The sequence below is a fragment of the Asterias amurensis genome, chromosome 2 (genome assembly GCF_032118995.1).
Source record: "Asterias amurensis chromosome 2, ASM3211899v1".
Lineage (NCBI taxonomy): Eukaryota > Metazoa > Echinodermata > Asteroidea > Forcipulatida > Asteriidae > Asterias > Asterias amurensis.
The window spans coordinates 16,620,884-16,629,968 of record NC_092649.1 but is presented as its reverse complement, the minus strand read 5'-3'; the positions used below and the strand labels follow the sequence as shown (position 1 = coordinate 16,629,968).

The 9,085-nt window shown below is 35.9% G+C and overlaps 1 long non-coding RNA gene across 1 annotated transcript; it reads left to right on the top strand.

Moving 5' to 3' along the window:
- The first annotated feature begins 2,544 nt into the window (after positions 1 to 2,544).
- Positions 2,545 to 8,720, top strand: LOC139949302 (uncharacterized). Its single transcript, XR_011787545.1, has 3 exons — positions 2,545 to 2,785; positions 4,798 to 4,997; positions 8,421 to 8,720. It is a non-coding gene; the product is annotated as an uncharacterized lncRNA (long non-coding RNA).
- Positions 8,721 to 9,085: the final 365 nt, after the last annotated feature.

The following is a 9,085-nucleotide window of genomic DNA, read 5'->3' as shown; positions in this document are numbered from 1 at the left end:
AATGCAGCTGTGTTACTGCAAGGCACATAATACATTTGCCGTCTGCTTAAATAACAAAAAAAGCTGTAAGAACGCGCAAGCTGTTGGTTGAATCCAACAGGCTGAACCAAAAGAAATGGTTGTTATGTCACAATTAGAAATTGTAGGCCTTAGCTTTATTTGTTTTGAGTGTTGTGTTCTTCAATCAAAATGACAATGGTCTACTTGGATGTTATGTAAAACAAGTAATGAGTGTTTTTCGTTCGTGCAATAATGCAAATACTTTTATTCATTTAAAGATGGAATGTTCCATTCAACTCGGCTCCGCACCTTTGAATAGAACATTCCATCTTTCAATTCATGAGTTGTATACTACTTCTTAGTATTTTGGAAAACTTTTCAGTTTTTGTTTACTTATGATTTTGGTTTTTTTTTTACTTTGATTTTTGCAGTACTTTGATAACATCTTCTAGTTTATAACTCCTGAATTCATGAGAAAGCTGGCAATGGATTGCCTCGTCATTGGAAGAGACTGAAAGAGAACAAGTGAGGGTGTGCGACTCCACTATAGAGATGGCTAACATAGCAATTTGAGGATGAGGCGGCCATGGACGCAAGTATACGCCGAATGGTGGTGGGAGAGAGCAGGTGTTGATGGCCGAAAGTAAACTTGGATCGATCTTCCAACACAGTTTAATAGTAAGTTATTTAATGTTGGGTCAAAATTAGTTCATGTTAGTAATGTCTCTATAAAGGCACTGGACACTGTAAGTAATTACTCAAAGTAATTATTAGCATAAAGCCTTACTTAGTTATGAGTATGGAGAGCTGTTTGATAGTACAAAGCATTGTGAGAAACAGCTCCTGCTGAAAGAAAGTAGTGTTTGAGAAAGATGTAATTTCTCACTGGAATATTTGAATTTGATTTTGAGGGCGAAATAAAGCATCTGAAAGCACACATATTGTGCAACAAGGGTACTTTTTTCTTCCATTATTCTCTTGCAACTTTTACGACCAATTGAACTCAAACTTTCACAGGTTTGTTACTTTATGCACCAAGTGAGACGACTGGTCTTTGACATTTACCAATAGGGTCCAGTGCCTTTAGAGACATTACCATCATCAGTTTTCATCTGTCACTCAAATATTTGCCCTGAACGTTTGCTAAATGCAATTCACAAATGCTTTTGAGCGAAGCAGCAAAATTAAAAATGACGATGCACACAAAAATACATGGACATTTTGTTTTTCCTTTTATACTCTTGAATTGACACCAATTTTGTCAAAGCAAATTTGGCACTTCTCAAAATGGCGGACCATTTAAGTTTACACAGTAAAAGGAACACCACATACTTTTGATGATAAACCACTGTAAATAAATATACACTACTTTTAAAGGCAATGGACACTATTGGTCAAAGATAGTCTTCTCACTTGGTGTATCTCAACATATGCATAAAATAACAAACCTGCGACATATGCATATGGTGAGATACAACAACTGTGAATAACCAACAGTGTCCATGTCTTTAAAGAGACACATTGCATTTGGATCGAACACTTTTGGCCTTAAATCAAGCAGTTGTGCTTGTACATCATAACTAACGCTTTTGTTGCCCAAATTGGCAAATGTTGAATTACCTTACACTTAAAGACACTGGACACTATTGGTAATTGTCAATGATCAGTCTTCTCACTTGATGTATCTCAATTGGTCGTAGAAGTTGAGAGATAATTATGAAAGAAAAAACACCCTTGTGACACGAATTTGCTTTGAGTTGTTTGATTTTGAGATCTCAAATTCTATTTTTGAGGTCTCAAAATCAAACTTTTGAAAAACTAATCAAAAACTACGTCACTTCAGAGGGAACCGTTTCTCACAATGTTCTATACTATCAACCTCTCCCCATTACTCATTACCAAGTTAGGGTGTTATGCTATTAATTACTTTGAGTAATTACCAATAGTGTCCACTGCCTTTAAAGGGACATTGCTTTTGGATTGCGCTTTTTGCTTTTGGAGTGTAAATTTGGGCTTAACAATGTGCTCTCTATGGAATGAATAGGGTTGGGAAGATTCAACATTAGAAAATGGTGAGCCACACAATTATACCTGAAAATTTACTGGTTTTCCTTTGACCCCCTTGAACTATCACAGTTTGCCTTTTTCAGTGAGGCCAGCGAATCACAAAAAAGCTGTAAGACACACAAGCTGTTGGTTGAATCCAACAGGCCGAACCAAAAGAAATGGTTGTTATGTCACAATTAGAAATTGTAGGCCTTCGCTTCATTTGTTTTGAATGTTGTGTTCTTCAATCAAAATGACAAAGGTCTACTTGGATGTTATGTAAAACAAGTAATGAATGCTTTTCGTACATGCAATAATGCAAATACTTTCATTCATTTCAAGATGGAATGTTCCATTCAACTCGGCTCCGCATTGTTGAATAGAACATTCCATCTTTCAATTCATGAGTTGTATACTACTTCTTAGTATTTTGGAAAACTTTTCAGTTTTTGTTTACTTATGATTTTGTTTTTTTTACTTTGATTTTTGCAGTACTTTGATAACATCTTCTAGTTTATAACTCCTGAATTCATGAGAAAGCTGGCAATGGATTGCCTCGTCATTGGAAGAGACTGAAAGAGAACAAGTGAGGGTGTGCGACTCCACTATAGAGATGGCTAACATAGCAATTTGAGGATGAGGCGGCCATGGACGCAAGTATACGCCGAATGGTGGTGGGAGAGACCAGGCATTGATGGCCAAAAGTAAACTTGAATCGATCTTCCAAAACAGTTCAATAGTAAGTTATTTAATGTTGGGTCAAAATTAGTTTATGTTGGTAATGTCTCTAATAAAGGCACTGGGGTGGATTTCACAAAGAGTTAGGACTAGTCTTTTCTTGAATTAGGACGAGTTACTAGTCCTAACTTAGGACTAGATGTACGTTTTTGATATCTCTTAGGACTAGTCCTAAGTTAGGACTAGTCCTAAGTTAGGACTAGTCCTAACTCTTTGTGAAATTGACCCCTGGACACTGTAAGTAATTACTCAAAGTAATTATTAGCATAAAGCCTTACTTAGTTATGAGTATGGAGAGCTGTTTGATAGTACAAAGCATTGTGAGAAACGGCTCCTGCTGAAAGTAAGTAGTGTTTGAGAAAGATGTAATTTCTCACTGGAATATTTGTATTTGATTTTGAGGGCAAAATCAAGCATCTGAAAGCACACAAATTGTGCAACAAGGGCACTTTTTTCTTCCATTATTCTCTTGCAACTTTCAAACTTTCACAGGTTTGTTACTTTATGCACCAAGTGAGACGACTGGTCTTTGACATTTACCAATAGGGTCCAGTGCCTTTAGAGACATTACCATCATCAGTTTTCATCTGTCACTCAAATATTTGCTTCAACGTTTGCTAAATGCAATTCACAAATGCTTTTGAGCGAAGCAGCAAAATTAAAAATGACGATGCACACAAAAATACATGGACATTTTGTTTTTCCTTTTATACTCTTGAACTGACACCAATTTTGTCAAAGCAAATTTGGCACTTCTCAAAATGGCGGACCATTTAAGTTTACACAGTAAAAGGAACACCACATACTTTTGATGATAAACCACTGTAAATAAATATACACTACTTTTAAAGGCAATGGACACTATTGGTCAAAGATAGTCTTCTCACTTGGTGTATCTCAACATATGCATAAAATAACAAACCTGCGACATATGCATATGGTGAGATACAACAACTGTGAATAACCAACAGTGTCCATGTCTTTAAAGAGACACATTGCATTTGGATCGAACACTTTTGGCCTTAAATCAAGCAGTTGTGCTTGTACATCATAACTAACGCTTTTGTTGCCCAAATTGGCAAATGTTGAATTACCTTACACTTAAAGACACTGGACACTATTGGTAATTGTCAATGATCAGTCTTCTCACTTGATGTATCTCAATTGGTCGTAGAAGTTGAGAGATAATTATGAAAGAAAAAACACCCTTGTGACACGAATTTGCTTTGAGTTGTTTGATTTTGAGATCTCAAATTCTATTTTTGAGGTCTCAAAATCAAACTTTTGAAAAACTAATCAAAAACTACGTCACTTCAGAGGGAACCGTTTCTCACAATGTTCTATACTATCAACCTCTCCCCATTACTCATTACCAAGTTAGGGTGTTATGCTATTAATTACTTTGAGTAATTACCAATAGTGTCCACTGCCTTTAAAGGGACATTGCTTTTGGATTGCACTTTTTGCTTTTGGAGTGGGTAATTTGGGCTTTACAATGTGCTCCCTATGAAATGAATATGGTTGGGAAGATTCAACATTAGAAAATGGTGAGCCACACAATTATACCTGAAAATTTACTGGTTTTCCTTTGACCCCCTTGAACTATCACAGTTTGCCTTTTTCAGTGAGGCCAGCGAATCACAAAAAAGCTGTAAGACACACAAGCTGTTGGTTGAATCCAACAGGCCGAACCAAAAGAAATGGTTGTTATGTCACAATTAGAAATTGTAGGCCTTCGCTTCATTTGTTTTGAATGTTGTGTTCTTCAATCAAAATGACAAAGGTCTACTTGGATGTTATGTAAAACAAGTAATGAATGCTTTTCGTACATGCAATAATGCAAATACTTTCATTCATTTAAAGATGGAATGTTCCATTCAACTCGGCTCCGCATTGTTGAATAGAACATTCCATCTTTCAATTCATGAGTTGTATACTACTTCTTAGTATTTTGGAAAACTTTTCAGTTTTTGTTTACTTATGATTTTGTTTTTTTTACTTTGATTTTTGCAGTACTTTGATAACATCTTCTAGTTTATAACTCCTGAATTCATGAGAAAGCTGGCAATGGATTGCCTCCTCATTGGAAGAGACTGAAAGAGAACAAGTGAGGGTGTGCGACTTCACTATAGAGATGGCTAACATAGCAATTTGAGGATGAGGCGGCCATGGACGCAAGTAAACTTGAATCGATCTTGCAAAACAGTTTAATAGTAAGTTATTTAATGTTGGGTCAAAATTAGTTCATGATGGTAATGTCTCTATAAATGCACTGGACACTGTAAGTAGTTACTCAAAGTAATTATTAGCATAAAGCCTTACTTAGTTATGAGTATGGAGAGCTGTTTGATAGTACAAAGCATTGTGAGAAACAGCTCCTGCTGAAAGAAAGTAGTGTTTGAGAAAGATGTAATTTCTCACTGGAATATTTGAATTTGATTTTGAGGGCGAAATCAAGCATCTGAAAGCACACAAATTGTGCAACAAGGGCACTTTTTTCTTCCATTATTCTCTTGCAACTTTTACGACCAATTGAACTCAAATTTTCACAGGTTTGTTACTTTATGCACCAAGTGAGACGACTGGTCTTTGACATTTACCAATAGGGTCCAGTGCCTTTAGAGACATTACCATCATCAGTTTTCATGTCACTCAAATATTTGTTTCAACCTTTGCCAAATGCAATTCACAAATGCTTTTGAGCGAAGCAGCAAAATTAAAAATGACGATGCACACAAAAATACATGGACATTTTGTTTTTCCTTACTCTTGAACTAACACCAATTTTGTCAAAGCAAATTTGTTACTTCTCAAAATGGCGGACCATTCAAGTTTACACAATAAAAGGAACACCACATACTTTTGATGATAAACCACTGTAAATAAATATACACTACTTTTAAAGGCAATGGACACTATTGGTCAAAGATAGTCTTCTCACTTGGTGTATCTCAACATATGCATAAAATAACAAACCTGTGACAATTTGAGCCAAATCGGTCATCAAAGTTGCGAGATAATTATGAAAAAACACCCTTGTCACACCAAGTTGTGTGCTTTCAGATGCTTGATTTTGAGACCTCAAATTCTAAATCTGAGGTCTCAAAATCAAAGTCGTGGAAAATTACTTCTTTCTTGAAAACTACGTTACTTCAGAGGAAGCCGTTTCTCAAAATGTTTTTTACTACCAATCTCTCCCCATTACTCATTACCAAGTAAGGTTTTATGCTAACAACTATTTAGTGTAATTACCAATAGTGCCCACTATCTTTAAATTGTGTTTTATACCAGATTGATGTCTTTAAAAAACGTTTCAGCCCAAATCACCAACCCTAAAAACAATGTGTCTCTTAAAGGCAGTGGACACATTGGTAATTACTCAAAATTATTATGAGCATAAAACCTTACTTTGTAACGAGTAATGGGAAGAGGTGGATAGTATAAAATATTGTGAAAAACAGCTCCCTCTGAAGTGACGTAATTTTCGAGAAATAAGTAATTTTCCACGAATTTGATTTCGAGGCACCTCAGATTTAGAATTTGAGGTCTCGGAGGCAAGCATCTGAAAGCACACAACTTTGTGTGACCAGGGTGTTATTTATTTTATTAATACATCACGCAACTTCGGCGACCAATTGAGCTATTTTATGCATATGGTGAGATACAACAACTGTGAATAACCAACAGTGTCCATTGTTTTTAAAGAGACACATTGCATTTGGAATGAGCTCTTTTGGCCTTAAAACAAGCAGTTGTGAAATGATTCACTCATTGATGCCTCAAAGTTGTGTGATTTATCTTTAACTTTGTCAACTATAGTTTTAACAGTTTTGCATTTTCTTGAGACAATTTGTGGACACCACAAAATTGTAAACTATTTTAGTTCACAAAGTAAGAGGAAAACCACACAGTTTTGAGGCACTACTTTTAGATTATGTTTCCTACAAGATTTATGTAATTTCAACACTTTCAAAGCCCAAATCACCCAATCTAAAATCAATGCGTCTCTTTAAGAAGGTTTTGACAAAGTTAAGTTGAATTACCACATGCTTTAAGAGGCACATTACATTTGGATTGTGGGCTTTGGGCAACACGCAGTTGTTTTGCGATGAATATTGTTGGAAAGATCCTTTAAAAGTAGATTAAAATGGTTCACTCCAAAATGTGTGGTTTTTACATTGACTTTGTGAACTAACATGGTCCGACAGTGGCATTTTGTTGAGCCAAATATGGGACACCACCTTTAAAGTTCACAAAGTAAAAGGAAAACCTCATAGTTTTGAGGCACATTAGTGTCAATAATCTTACATGACATTGAAACGTCCAACCAGATAGCTGTTAAAACAAACGCTTCATAGGCCATAGTGCCAATTCTAAAAGCAATGTGGATAGCTCAAAGACGCACTGCATTTGGAAGGGGCGTTTGGGCTTTAGATAGTGCTTGCTGGGAAACTAGAAATTTTAATTTCTAATTTCCTAGCAAGCACTATTAATAAACCACACAAATGTACCAGGAATCTGTGTGGTTACCTTTTTTTATTATTTTTGTAGAACAATTTTTGCAGACCATTAGTTCACAAGGTAAAAAGAAATCCACACAGATTTGAGCACATTAGTGTAAATAGTTTGTAGCCCTACTTTTTAGAACATGTTCCACCCAGATTCACATTATAACAAACGCTTTTGTTGCCCAAATGGGCAAATGTTGAATTACCTTACACTTAAAGACACTGGACACTATCGGTGATTGTCAAAGACCAGTCTTCTCACTTGATGTATCTCAATTGGTCAGAGAAGTTGAGAGATAAGTATGAAAGAAAAAACACCCTTGTGACACGAATTTGCTTCAGTTGTTTGATTTCGAGACCTCAAATTCTATTTTTGAGGTCTCAAAACCAAATTTGTGAAAAACTTCTCGAAAACTACGTCACTTCAGAGGGAACCGTTTCTCACAATGTTCTATACTATCAACCTCTCCCCATTACTCATTACCAAGTTAGGGTGTTATGCTATTAATTACTTTGAGTAATTACCAATAGTGTCCACTGCCTTTAAAGGGACATTGCTTTTGGATTGCACTTTTTGCTTTTGGAGTGGGTAATTTGGGCTTTACAATGTGCTCTCTATGGAATGAATATGGTTGGGAAGATTCAACATTAGAAAATGGTGAGCCACACAGTTATACCTGAAAATTTACTGGTTTTCCTTTGACCCCCTTGAACTATCACAGTTTGCCTTTTTCGGCGAGGCGGGTGAATCACAAAAAAGCTGTAAATACGCACAAGCTGTTGGTTGAATCCAACAGGCCGAACCAAAAGAAATGGTTGTTATGTCACAATTAGAAATTGTAGGCCTTTGCTTTATTTGTTTTGAATGTTGTGTTCTTCAATCAAAATGACAAAGGTCTACTTGGATGTTATGTAAAACAAGTAATGAATGTTTTTCGTTCGTGCAATAATGCAAATACTTTTATTCATTTAAAGATGGAATGTTCCATTCAACTCGTCTCCGCATCGTTGAATAGAACATTCCATCTTTCAATTCATGAGTTGTATACTACTTCTTAGTATTTTTGAAAACCTTTCAGTTTTTGTTTACTTATGATTTTGTTTTGTTTTTAACTTTGATTTTTGCAGTACTTTGATAACATCTTCTAGTTTATAACTCCTGAATTCATGAGAAAGCTGGCAATGGATTGCCTCCTCATTGGAAGAGACTGAAAGAGAACAAGTGAGGGTGTGTGACTCCACTATAGAGATGGCTAACATAGCAATTTGAGGATGAGGCGGCTATGGACGCAAGTATACGCAGGATGGTGGTGGGAGAGAGCAGGCATTGATGGCCGAAAGTAAACTTGGATCGATCTTCCAACACAGTTTAATAGTAAGTTATTTAATGTTGGGTCAAAATTAGTTCATGTTGGTAATGTCTCTATAAAGGCACTGGACACTGTAAGTAATTACTCAAAGTAATTATTAGCATAAAGCCTTACTTAGTAATGGAGAGCTGTTTGATAGTACAAAGCCTTGTGAGAAACAGCTCCTGCTGAAAGAAAGTAGTGTTTGAGAAAGATGTAATTTTTCACTGGAATATTTGAATTTGATTTTGAGGGCTAAATCAAGCATCTGAAAGCACACAAATTGTGCAACAAGGGCACTTTTTTCTTCCATTATTCTCTTGAAACTTTTACGACCAATTGAACTCAAATTTTCACAAGTTTGTTACTTTATGCACCAAGTGAGACAACTGGTCTTTGACATTCACATAGGGTCCAGTGCTTTTAGAGACATTACCATCATCA